The sequence below is a fragment of the Littorina saxatilis genome, linkage group LG8, assembly GCF_037325665.1.
Source record: "Littorina saxatilis isolate snail1 linkage group LG8, US_GU_Lsax_2.0, whole genome shotgun sequence".
Classification (NCBI taxonomy): Eukaryota; Metazoa; Mollusca; class Gastropoda; order Littorinimorpha; family Littorinidae; genus Littorina; species Littorina saxatilis.
In genome coordinates this window covers 67,163,578-67,176,166 of record NC_090252.1, presented here as the reverse complement: position 1 = coordinate 67,176,166, position 12,589 = coordinate 67,163,578, and the positions used below count along the sequence as shown (strand labels likewise).

At 38.1% G+C, this 12,589-nt stretch overlaps 2 long non-coding RNA genes across 2 annotated transcripts in view; both read left to right on the top strand.

Moving 5' to 3' along the window:
- Nucleotides 1-1,463, top strand: part of LOC138974247 (uncharacterized) — a 2,499-nt gene extending 1,036 nt beyond the window's left edge. The window contains exons 3-4 of the long non-coding RNA XR_011458356.1: nucleotides 133-217; nucleotides 1,418-1,463. This is a non-coding gene — a long non-coding RNA (uncharacterized lncRNA). The remainder of the gene's footprint in view (nucleotides 1-132; nucleotides 218-1,417) is intronic.
- Nucleotides 1,464-2,013: 550 nt separating this feature from the next.
- On the top strand, nucleotides 2,014-8,037 carry LOC138974246 (uncharacterized). The gene is made up of 2 exons (XR_011458355.1): nucleotides 2,014-2,682; nucleotides 3,858-8,037. It is a non-coding gene; the product is annotated as an uncharacterized lncRNA (long non-coding RNA).
- The last annotated feature ends 4,552 nt before the right edge of the window (nucleotides 8,038-12,589 follow it).

The following is a 12,589-nucleotide window of genomic DNA, read 5'->3' as shown; positions in this document are numbered from 1 at the left end:
CTACACCTCTAAAAGCCCCCCCCCCCCCCCTACCCTCCGTGCAACATATGGTTATAGGGAGTGCTCTAGTTGTTCCAGAACATACCCGACCACACTCATACACAGGGTACTGACAAAGGAACTTTTTTTCAGTCTCCATCAGGGCTGTCACCTAATATAATTATGCAGACAGGTGTAACGGACGTTTTAGCAGCCACTGTACCACACATGTCATAAGGTAAATATAGGTATGTTAGTATATTTACAAACTGTTCACTCTGTTGGTTTTTCTTGCAGCATTTATTCAGAAACTCTGTAAATTGTGGCAATTACATATGCAGACTTATTATTGAAGAAATAGAATCAAAATTGGTTTATTAAGTATTTGAATTTTGATCATGTGATCAGAAAAACAGTTTCTTGAACAGCTAAGCTACAAGTGAAGTACAAGGACAACAACATAAACATGTGACTGGAGACTCAGGCATTGTTTTGTTTTTTTAAATATGCACAGCAATGTTTACTCAGTACTGGGGGGGGGGGGGGGGGGGGGGATTTAAAGTGTTCTTTTGGCTTCCAGAGAGGTGCTACGCCTGTTAAGATGGAAATGAAATAGAATAGTTGATGGTAAGGGTTATCACAAAACAGCAAGGATAATGTTGCATGCCTGTATTTTCAGTTTGAGTTTTAAAAAAAATTAAATACTAGTTTTCTGATTAGCTATAATTCACGTGAGAATATTATAAGATGCTACCTTTTTTAATTTTTTTTTTATAAGATTAGCTCATTGAGTCTGACAGGAACATAATTGAGGAATGCTTATAATTTCTTGGCCAGCTAAAAAAAAATTAAAACCCTTGAAATGAAGTTTACGCAGGTTAGATGTGAGGATATCTTAACCCTTAGGCTGGTTGTCGCGACATATTGGGATAATGCATTTACCAGTAATTACAACGAGAGATTTACTTAGAAAAACTGAAGTCATTCATAAACAATAATTATGATTACAATCACAGAGTAAGGGGAAACATGGCCTTTGGTCTGGAACAGCAGCTGGAATGGTCTACTTGTCAAACCTGCCTGAATGTGCTTTTTTATTTTTGTATACCTAGTGTGAACGACGTTTAGGTATTTGCAGACTAATTATTGTATTGCTGTTGTTTGTTTGTGAGTTATGTTATGGTGTGTCCTAAATTGGTCGGAATTTGTTGTTCTCATTTGTAATTTGTTTCTCCATGACCCCCGAGGAACAGACTTCATATTAAAACCTTGAGACCCTGAAAATACTTGCATACTAAATTTTATTTTTTTTATTGGGGATAGGCAAGCTCTTGAATTCTTCAAGCCTTGAGAAACTTTCCAGTCTGATATACTGTACATGTACCAGAAAAAAGTGTGATCCTAACAATAACATGAATACTTAATTCAATATGTGCAGGAGCTACTTCGGCAGACCCATATGGCTAGTATCACAATGCAGGGAAAATGAGTTCATTGATTTATGTTTTTTCCACCTTTTCTGTGTTTGATGTCAGCCGTGATTACCCAATGAGAACTTCAAAACATGTTGCTGACTTGCGAAAACCCAACCATGACATCTGATGTAGTTGTGTAGCCCATCTAGAGGATAGAACATCTAATTTCGTGATAGCATAGCAATGTTGTGTACCTGACTAAATCTCTGCACATCACAGTGAAGTCGTACTTTATGATCATATGATTCAATACCCCCCCCCCTCCCCCCGACTAAACAACGAAGAGCAGGCACTACACACTCACATAACTACCAACTCCACAATGTCATTTCAGAATCAAGCAATCAGGAGAATGAAAGGATTCACCAGTGCTCCGCTACTCGGTTGGATAGCCATCACTATGCACAACAAAATCCATTATTGAGGGTTTCTTGGTCGTTTCTGAAGCTAGGGCTTGGAAGCTTCACATACAAATATTCCTTAGAAAAATCCTTGTCCTTGAGTAAGATTCCCAGTGAATGGGGCCGAAAACAACAAAAATGAATACTATTCTTTTTTTAAGGGCAGACCGGGTAGGCAAAATGAGTTATTTTTGGTTTCATACACCTTTTTGGGGTTGTTGCATTTTTCACACCTTTGAACATCCTGGAATGCATTCAATAATCTGCTTTTGTCATTTTAGACATGTATTCATGTAAATAAAACCATTTTCAAACCGATGTTTTGTTGTTTTTGTCTGTGTTTTATCAAAAAAATCGAAAAAATGGTCAACTTTGGATACTCCGTGCTGGTAAATGTGCGCACATGACATGACCCTTCGCTGTTCAAACTGTGTGGAAATTTCCGTTCTTCAAGATGACGTCATCACCGTTGGGGAATTTCCGTTGACATAGGCACAAAGAGAGAGAATCCGTTCCAACCGAAACCTCGGAATTAATATATGCAAATATATGTAGGTCAAAGGCATTTGGCGCAAGCGCAGTAGACAACTTATCAGTCCCCCGGTGTCAACAAATCCATGACGTTTTCACCGATTCAGCAGCATTTTTCAAAGTTTTGAGCTGCGGAGAACAACCCTAACATTGGAAATGTTCGGCATAGTGGCAAGAAATATCAGAGAAAGATGAACCAGCAGCAGCGAACAGTAGAAGGAAGTAACAACACTCCGAAATGAACCAACATGATCGTATTTAAGCAGACGACATTCTAAGATTCTTGACTCGACGAGGTGGGTTTTGCTTCTTTCTCTTTTCGATCTTGTTTGTTTGACAACGTGATTTATTGCACATCGTTATGCTGTTGTTGTTGTAAGAATGTGTTAGGGTTTGCAGGTAAATGATAAACAGTTTGTGTCTGAAGTATTTTGCGGGTTTCTTGATCCAATTTACTGACCATGCCGCCGCCGCATCCCCCCCCCCCTCTCCCTCCCTCGATCATCTCTGTGATATCGTCTTCACAACCCCTATTTTATTGTTCTTCGCTGGCCAGTCCTTGAGAGCTTACTATGGTGTAACATGTCATCAGTATTCTTTGTCTGGGGTCAAACTGAGAAGCAGCATCTGAGCGATGTACGACTGACACAGTTTCTGTTTCTGGTCATTGACCGTAGGAAAATAAGTACCCTACTAGAGAGCGTTCTCTAATTCTAAAGGATTGGTTTACACCAGCATGGCTGACCAACCTATCATTGACAGCAATATTGTTGTCAAATCTTTTCCATTAACTAAGGAATAAAAAAAATAGATCCAATTTACTTCACCAAAGAAAAAAAAAGAGTTAAACTCAGTAAAGGACTGGGGATGCAACTCATGAATCAAAAGCATAAAGATCACCTGCAAACAGTGCTAGGTTTAGGAAATCTGAAAATGTATACACACACACAGAACACACACACACAAAACAGACAACAGACAAGAAACAAGCAAATACATAGCAAGTGTGATGAAATAAATTAATTTTAAAAGAAAAATATGAAAAGAAAGAAAGAAAGAAAGAAAATAATTCAGCTAGTGTCAGTATTAGTTCCTGTGTGTATGTGATTGTGTGGTTACTCAAATCCCATAGTAAACTTGACATGTACATTTTGTGATAGGGGCCAATTAATGAATGTCTTTTGTGTGTGTGTGTGTGTGTGTGTGTTCGTCAACCGACATATGTGGGTACGAGCCGCTGAGGTGGTTGTAAGAAAACCCGCCTGGTTCAGTGGTTGGGGGCTGATTGGAATTTCTGATTTACCAGCCTAGCCAAAAAGTTGAGGTACACCCCATGTAACATGGTCATTTGCAAAATAAAGTACAAGCACTTATTGACGTTTATATTGAGTCTTAAAATTTGCAGCTTATTACAAACAAAAACCATGGACAGTTGTATCAAATATTAAATCAGTGTTTGTGTATTTATTAGGTTGGAGCAAGGGGAGAGCCAGTCCTCCTGTGGTGGCAGCGAGGAGAAAGATTGACCTGATGGAAAAGTTTGCTAAACCGGAACTACCCTCTTCCACAGCAGAAACATCAGCTTTGCCATCTTCTGACCAACCATAAGAAGATACAGATACTTTGCCATCTTCTGACCCATCACAAGCAGATATGGATACTGGTACTGTGCAACGTCACTCCGCTGACATGTGTTGGGCTTTTGTCAACATTGATCAGCTCAATCTATTGCTGAAAGGTTTATATCCTGTACTGAATGCTTGTCTGATAGCACTAGCAGTCTGATTATGAAAGAAGGTGATGCATCAGCCCAAGGATTTGCACAGGCCCTGCATCTGGAGTGCATATGAGTGTCCATTCAAGTCTGCAGTTGTTTACTCTTCTCCCGGTGTTTGCAACGCTTCGGGTGGTAAAGTTGCATTTTAAATAATCCGCGTATGACCATGTTGGTACATGGAAAGGGACATTCAGCTTTACAGAAATTTGCTGCAGTGTTAGGATTGAGCACAGAAATACTGTAATTAAAATGGTGCAACTTTTGAATGGCTTGATAGCTTTGTTCCATTTGTGTATATATAATTATGTAATGTTGTTGATGATTTGTGAAGCATCATTTCTATGCAATGGAATAAGAAATCAGTGCATCCGTTGGGTTTTTGTGAGTCTGACAGTTTGGTTCTGATCAATATTTTCATATCAGCACAAACACAGATAATTGACTTTTTTAATGTTTTCATATGATTTTTTTTTAAATAAAAAAAATCTGATAATTTGATTATCAAATCATTTCCCCTTCATAGTTAAAGTGTTATTCTGGTTAAAAAAAACCACCCCATTAATTCAAGCTCTACTGTGGTACTAGTTTACCGGGGTACTAGTGAGACTCTTTTACATGCTGTTTTCTCTACATGTAATTTGAGACAAAATGTGGTAATTAAAATGTTGTAACTTTTGAATGGCAAGATGGATTTGTTCCAATTTTGTATATGTTGTTTATGATTTGTGAAGCACCATTTCTGTGCATGGAATAAGAATACAGTGGATTCCTTGTGTTTTTATGAGTCCGACAGTTTCGTTTTGATTCATATCTGCACTAACATAGATGAGTTTTCAAATGATTTTTTTAAAAAAGTCTGGATAATTTGATCGTCAAATCATTTCCCCATCATAGTAAAGTGGTTATTCTTATAAAAACATATCAATTCAGGCTGCACTGTGCTACTAGTTTGAGGTACTGGTTGGAATCTTTCAAATGCTGTTTTCTCTGAATGTAATTTTCAGACAAACATCTGTAATTAAAATGTTGCAACTTTTGAATGGCTTGATGGATTTGTTTCATTTTTGTTTATGTTGTTTATGATTTGTAAAGCGTCAGTTTTGTGTATGGAATAAGAGTTAAGTGCATTGGTTGGGTTTTTATGAGTCTGACAGTTTGGTTCTGATTCATGTTTTCATATCGGTACAAACAAAGATGGCTGTTTTCATATGATGTATATAAAAAAAATCCTGATAATTTGATTGTCAAATCCTTTTCCCTACATAGTAAAGTGGTCATTCTGATAAAAACATATGAATTCAGGGTGCACTGTGCTACTGGTTTTTTTATGTACTGGTTCAAATCTTTAAAATGCTGTTTTCTCTGAATGTAATTTTCAGACAAAACGCTACAATTAAAATGTTGCAACTTTTGAAAGGCTTGATGGATTTGTTCAGTTTTTGTATATGTTGTTTATGAGTTGTACAGCATCAGTTCTGTGTATGGAATAAGAGTTCAGTGCATTGGTTGGGTTTTTATGAGTCTTGACAGTTAGGATTTCATGTATTTTTCTTATCAGAACTGAACCGGTAACTGAAAATGCTAAATTAAAATAATATATTGCTTAGAAATGCTTTTCGATACACAGAATTATTAAACACACACATATTGCTGCAAAGAAGAAAAATTGGATCAAAACATGCACTGGTTCACAAACAGCAAAATTTTTTAAAAAGCACATTTTATAACGTTTTTCTCACATTTTGGTGAATAAAACCCCCAAAAATTGCTTTTCACTCAAAATTTAAAATGGTTTCCCTTAATTAGGTTATTCTGCTTGCAAAAATCAAACAAGCAGCAAGCTGTTTCCAAAATAAAATAAAAAAGTGCTTGCCTACCCTGTCCCCCCTTAAATCAAAACATTGTTAAATTTGTTATCTTACTCATTGTGAAAGTCTGACCAAATCTGCGACATTGAGGCAAACAAGTTGGGGTGGGCCTTTAACTAAATACTCTGAAACCAGCAGCTGCTTTAAGTAATTGTATGTCACTATGTGTGTTGTCATTATGTACTGCTTGCACTAAATGCATTTTCTTTATCTCCTCAGAATCGAGCCACCCAGAGAAAGACCATTGACATGCAGGGCGCATAGTAAAACATATATAATTATGGCGTGCAAGTCGGTCGACAGGTGCCAGCCATTATCATCATAACAAGCGATGCAGATCATAGTTCCTTATGTTTTATGTTGTGCACAAGTCCCTAGATCTGCTTTAATTTTAATGTAGAATTTCATTATCAGATAATTTGAAACATTTTGTTTAATTAAATTGTAAATACGTCCAAGTCAATTTGCAGCATTTTTTCTTTATTGTTCTTCTATATACCCTTAAAACTAACACATAGTAAAAACAAGAAATGTTTGTTCAAGGGAGATCATCTAAAGCTTTTTTTTTAAATCTGTAAAATTGCATAGTGACATCCTCCAAAAATAAAATGTCTTAAGAATAAAGGTATCTACACGGGTTGTCTACCTATTTCTTGATAGCTTTGCTTTTAAGTATAACTTTTTTTCTCAGAATATTTTTTTTAATAAGTTTTATTCAAGGGAGGCAATAAAAAATATTTACAAAAATGTGTCCAATTGTGTGCTTACAAATATTAACATTTCTTGTAGCCCCAAGAAGTGTGTTTTGTCTTGTAACTATTGTGATTTGAGAGCTTTAGCACTGAATGCTTTGCATCCTAGTGTGAATAGCATTGTAAAGCTTGCCTCTTGCTAATTTAGAGCAGTAGAATAGAAAGCAGCCTACTCCACAATCTTCTTTCATATTCTGTGCATACTCCTTGACAAGAGAACCACGAGATTTGTTTTTATTCCGATGTTGCCTTTTCTATTCAATTAAATACTTAAATCCTACGTGCAACACAAACCTTTTTTGTGTTGGTTTGTTTATTTTTATATTTTGTAAGTATAGACCGTACTAGAGACCAGTCTTTCACCGCCGTATGATTGATCTGGAAATCTCCGCTAAGCAGTTCAATAACATAATTAGTACATGGCTAAAGCATTTTTGCTACTCCACTCAAAATATGTCTAACTACGCACTCGTACTCTCTCCCTAACATAACACTTGTTCATGCAAAATTGTTTGCGGATTAGTAAAATTTGCGTGAAATATTGAATTGCGAATTTTTTTTAATTTTTGTTGTTGAAAATTACGTAATCTTCAAAATAGATGAGTGTTTACTGAAGCGATAAACTATTTATACAAGTTAATAAGAATGGTTTGTAAGATCAAATACAAACCAGCAATACAACTGCTGTCGATAGATTACCCCCCCCCCTTTACTTCTCTGTCTGTTGGGTCAAACTACGCCAGACATTTCTCTTCTAGTGGCTCCATAGCATGAGATACAGGCTCCGAGGCAGAAACTGCTTCGTTCTGAACTTGAATACATCGGTTCCTCTCAGTTACATAGTCTTTTAATTCCTTCTGTCGTTTCAATGCAACAGGTAATCAAGCCTGTGAGTGTTGCATACTGTATCAAGTTCTGGTGTATTAGCGATCGAAAAGTTTACGAGGTAGTTGCAGAATCGATGTTTGTACGTACCTTTCTGGTCAGTTATCAGGAGATAAAAATTAAAAACAAATGACATGTATGCAACATAAGAGGCTAAAAGGCTAAGAAACTTGATGCCTCATCTGTCTCGGTTGCTAGTCTTCATCGTTCATACTCATAGCATATAGCAATACCATTTGTTGTGTAGAATCAATATGTTATTTTTTTCTGAAATAAAATATTCACGAAGAGGGTTCGATTCTGATCGAGTGAATATATGTGTCAAAAGCTGAATAAAACAATGCGTTTGTCTTTGACTGGTGAAGTAGAGCTGAAGCTTTTTGTGCTGGATGTAAGCTTTGTTGGTTTTATCACACACACACACACACACACACACACACACACACACACACACACACACACAACCCTGATGTTTGTCAAAAATGTTGCATCTTCCTGCTTTACAAATGCCTGCACAAAAGCACACGGATGTACACGTACCTACCTACATACCCGTGCAAACAATCTACCACTGCAACACCACAGCCCCATACATTTATCCAAAAGTTGTCTGAATATCAATACTGGCAATCTTGGTATTGAACGGGGAACTCTACTTTCATGGCGTATGTGGTCTAGGTCTCATTTTATACCTGCTAAACCACCCTTACAAAATAAAAAGCCACACATCGTGTAAGCTAATCGACTAAGCAAAAACCAGACACGCGAACAAACAAAAAACGAATACTTTGATTTTCAACAAACTTAATATCAGATTTAGGTAAATAATTATGCCATGCAAGGAACATTTCTATTGAATTCGGTCGATGCTTAGATGTAGAAAAACACCAGCTCACTTTATGGGGATTTGAACAGTGCTGTTTCATGAGTTCCAGATCTAGACTGACAAGGTAGTAGAACATTTATTTTTAGCTTGCAAAATTGAACTTAACTTGCCCTGCAGTCACCGTCGAACTGCTTTCCCTGCCACCGGGTGCAGCAGTTTGGCGGGGGGAGGGCCATGGAGTCGGCAAACTGGGAGTGGAACTTGACGAAATGTCACCTAGGGCCTAGTACGATAGCTTCTCTTCGGATTGACGTACAAACAGCGTCAGGGCCGCTTCAAACTTACATACGGATTACGATTCCTATCCCCAGTTTCTCATGTTGGTAACCACTGGCTATTTGTCAGATGTGTCATTCTCCCACTTTTGAACGATGCTGTAGTGCGAGCCGGTCAAAATGCCCTTTAGTTGTCAAACCACGTTCTCTTTTTCCGCACAAACTGTTTTGCGTTCCGGACCGGAACACACTGAGGAGATGATCATTGACTATTTCTGATTGGACAATGATGCCAACGCCCACACGACCCTAGCTACAATGTCAAGGTCGGAAAGTCGTGAATACAGTCGAGAGAGAGAGAAATACATGTCGAGACATGAAGTTTTAATATGATCAATCGGACCTATTATCAAGTTAGTGTATCAACTTTTGAACGAACTGCGCCCAGTAGTTTCCCAGCAATAAGCTGTTAAGTCGAGACACACACACAGACAGACACACAATTAAAGTCTGCTGGACCCTTGTACTAGCGTACTCGGGGATAATTATACGTTTTGAGTTTGTGTGACTGTTCCCGTAGCTTGATGTTCACGGTTTAGGAATTAAGGGACAACCAAAAAAGCGTTCTCTCTGTGTCATAACGGACAGATAACGGTTCTCTGTATAGTAGGCCGTTACGACCTCGAGACAATGCTCTTACAGACTCTTAAAAACTTGGCTATGTCCATCTCCACAGTTCTATTTCGTAGCATTCCAACTGTCTGATTCGTCACAGCAAATGCCAGATTGTGTCTCGCCGTCAAGACGACGATGAGAAAAAACCTAGTGTTGCCTCCATCTGACGTCATATTTTTTTTGAATGATATGATGTCATGTCCTAATTCTTCTTACTTTTTGATTCTTTGTCTTCTTTACTTCTTTCTTATACAGCACAGCTGTGTTCAAAACACGTGAACAGTTCTTTCCTGCAACTGCTACTCAGCAAGTTGTTCGCATCATCCGTGAAGGCTGTACGTATCCTATCGGAGAACGAGAAACAAAATTATAGAAAAAGTTCTTTAAAAAAAAGTTGCGCGAAAGACACCAGGGACAGTATTTTTTCACCTCTTTTTTAAACGATCATAACCTTTGAGCCTGTGAAAGAATGTTTCTGAAACTTGACACACGTGTAATGGCACCATTTTATGCAAAGTGTACATAGTTGCGTGCATGTCACGTTTGTTTCTAGGACGTTACACACGTTTACAAATTGTTAACGGAAAACCGTTACAACGTTCATTGTCGGGTTCTGTTTGCTCTAAGTACTGGAACATATTATATACTGATGAGGGTCTTTGTCATCGTTCTGTGCAATTTGGAGAGGCTGCTATTTGTAGTTTTAGATTTATTGCATATCAACTGCAGATACCCAGCAAAAACACCACAAAAACCCTGGTTATTTTGCTGTTTTTCAGGATTGTGGTCGCTCTCTTTTGCACACTAGATCAGCCTGACTGCGCGACGGATTTGAACGACATGTGTATGCACTGTTTGGTGAGACACCAAATTAACTTTCGGATGTAAAAAATGTAAACTATTATTCAGTTTAAGTCACTGTTTCGACGGTTGAAAGTGAATCATGCCGTCAAAAAACGCCATTTTTGAGGGTAGACGTGGTCACAGACCTCTGACGTCATACCCAAATATTACTCAGATTCCAGAAACACATTTTTGAGCAGAAGAAAGACTGATCTTCAAATACACATATATATACATGTCTGACCCAAAAAACTGCTGTTTAACATCTGGGCTATACCACTGAAAAAATTCCTTTACTTTTTGTGCTCAGTGTATATGGCGTACATTGAGTGACGCAATTTCACTTGAAACTTCATAACTTTGACAATTACACTTTCAAGGGAGTAGGTCTTCATTGCAAACGCAGAGGGTGGGTGATTCCTTACCGTTCTGTAGAGGACGTACCCACAGACAAAACTGGTGTTTTTGTATTTTTTTAGATAAAGAGTGTATTATCTGACAGCAATTGAAGTGTCATTCTTCAGAAGAAGTCAAGCTGATAATTGTTATTTCCAATTTTTACTTTGTCTTGTTTATTTTTTAGCTTGATAAACAAAAAAAGGTCCCTGTCTGGACGTTATAACAGTTATAAGGTCACCTAGAATCAGTCCTGATTGGTCAAAAAGCCATATGGTGTAGTGAGATGGTAATAGGCCTTATTAACACATTGTATGTCCCGTGCAAATGGCTCGTGGTTCAAAAACGTTAACGAAAATGTAATTATAATTATGTTTTCCATCCGAACTTGAGCTTAAGATATGACTTTGGTCATGCCTTAAGGTTGTGAAACCTCAGAAGTGTGTAATTGTTCAAAGCTCTGGCTCCAAATAACAACAATGTCAAGAAACATACAATTTCAACAACCTGATTGTTACGAAACCAACACCAGAACGGTGGAGGGTGTATGTGTTAACGTACACGGGGAAGAACCGTGAGGCCACAATGAAGTGCCCAGTCATGGACTGAGATAAAGCAGTCGAGCTGCTGTAAATTTGCCATATTCTCCAAGCAATGTTGCAAGAAAAATGTGCAACATTGACAAACAGTCCGACCAAACTGCATGCGAGTTTACTTGGTTACAATTCTGCACAATCGTATGACACCGTTATTCTCGGATCTGAGGACGAATAGCTTTTTTCGCGTCACGCCGACGGCAGACGAAGTTTGCAGCAAATTAAAAGAGCAAATTCATGCCACTCTTTTGCAGCTTTTATCCACTTTTACCAATTGACTGTGCAAAAAAACAATCTTGAATCTGCAACAGGCAAAGACTATGTGTCCATCCCCTATATTTCCTCAGTTGACCTACCTGTGATTTCGTGAGCGAACACCTGCACCTCACAGAATTCCAAGGAAAATGGTTCCTGGGTCACCACGAAGAAAAACTGACCCTCGAGATACCCTCCACAGGTAATGTTAATTATCAGACCTTTGCCAAAGCCACCAGGCTTGCTGATACTGGCACACTGCTGGTCCACGGCAATGTTGTTCGGAGAGTATGGCTGCTTGCTGACGTACGCCTGAAAGCTTGCCAGTTTGTCTCCTGAAAGAAGAACAAGATGATTGGATTATCACACAACTCACCTTCGGTATAGTTAGTATTAATTAGATATCGTCTGGCCCTCTGGTGTCATGACATGTTTAAGGACATGATAATTCACTGCTTATAATATATTGCCGCTAACTCGATAACCTTGGAATTTGAAGAGGGTCAATCAGACTCGAGTCATGTCCAGATTACATCAAACCCGGGAAGTGTGTTAACCTTCAAATTATAATTATATTTAGTTTTTCCTTTCTCGGAGCAAACTTGATCCCGTTATGACACGGAAATATGACTAGAGTCAACAAAGCGTGACATTGGACCATCCAACCCTAAGTAGCAAGAACATGTCAGTTTTCTCTCTTTAGAGCCAATCTTGACCTCACCATGCTATTGAAATCTGACGATAGTCAACCATACTTATAGCATGGCTTAAAATCATCAAACCCTGGAAGTTTTAAAGCTCTAGCTTGAAAAAGTATAAATCATTGATAATTCAGATTATGTCACCATAACATGGTCTTGACATCTTAAATCTAGAGGTTACTAAACCCCTGAAAGACGTCAATTGTAAAAGATCTAGCTGCAAGAACATCCACACACCTCAATACTACAACTCGGTATCGCTGGACAAATGTAATAACACGTAATATAGCATGACTTCCCTTCTTCCGTCTCTGTTATTCTGGTGAGCAAATGTATAAAACTTCTTCTTTACCA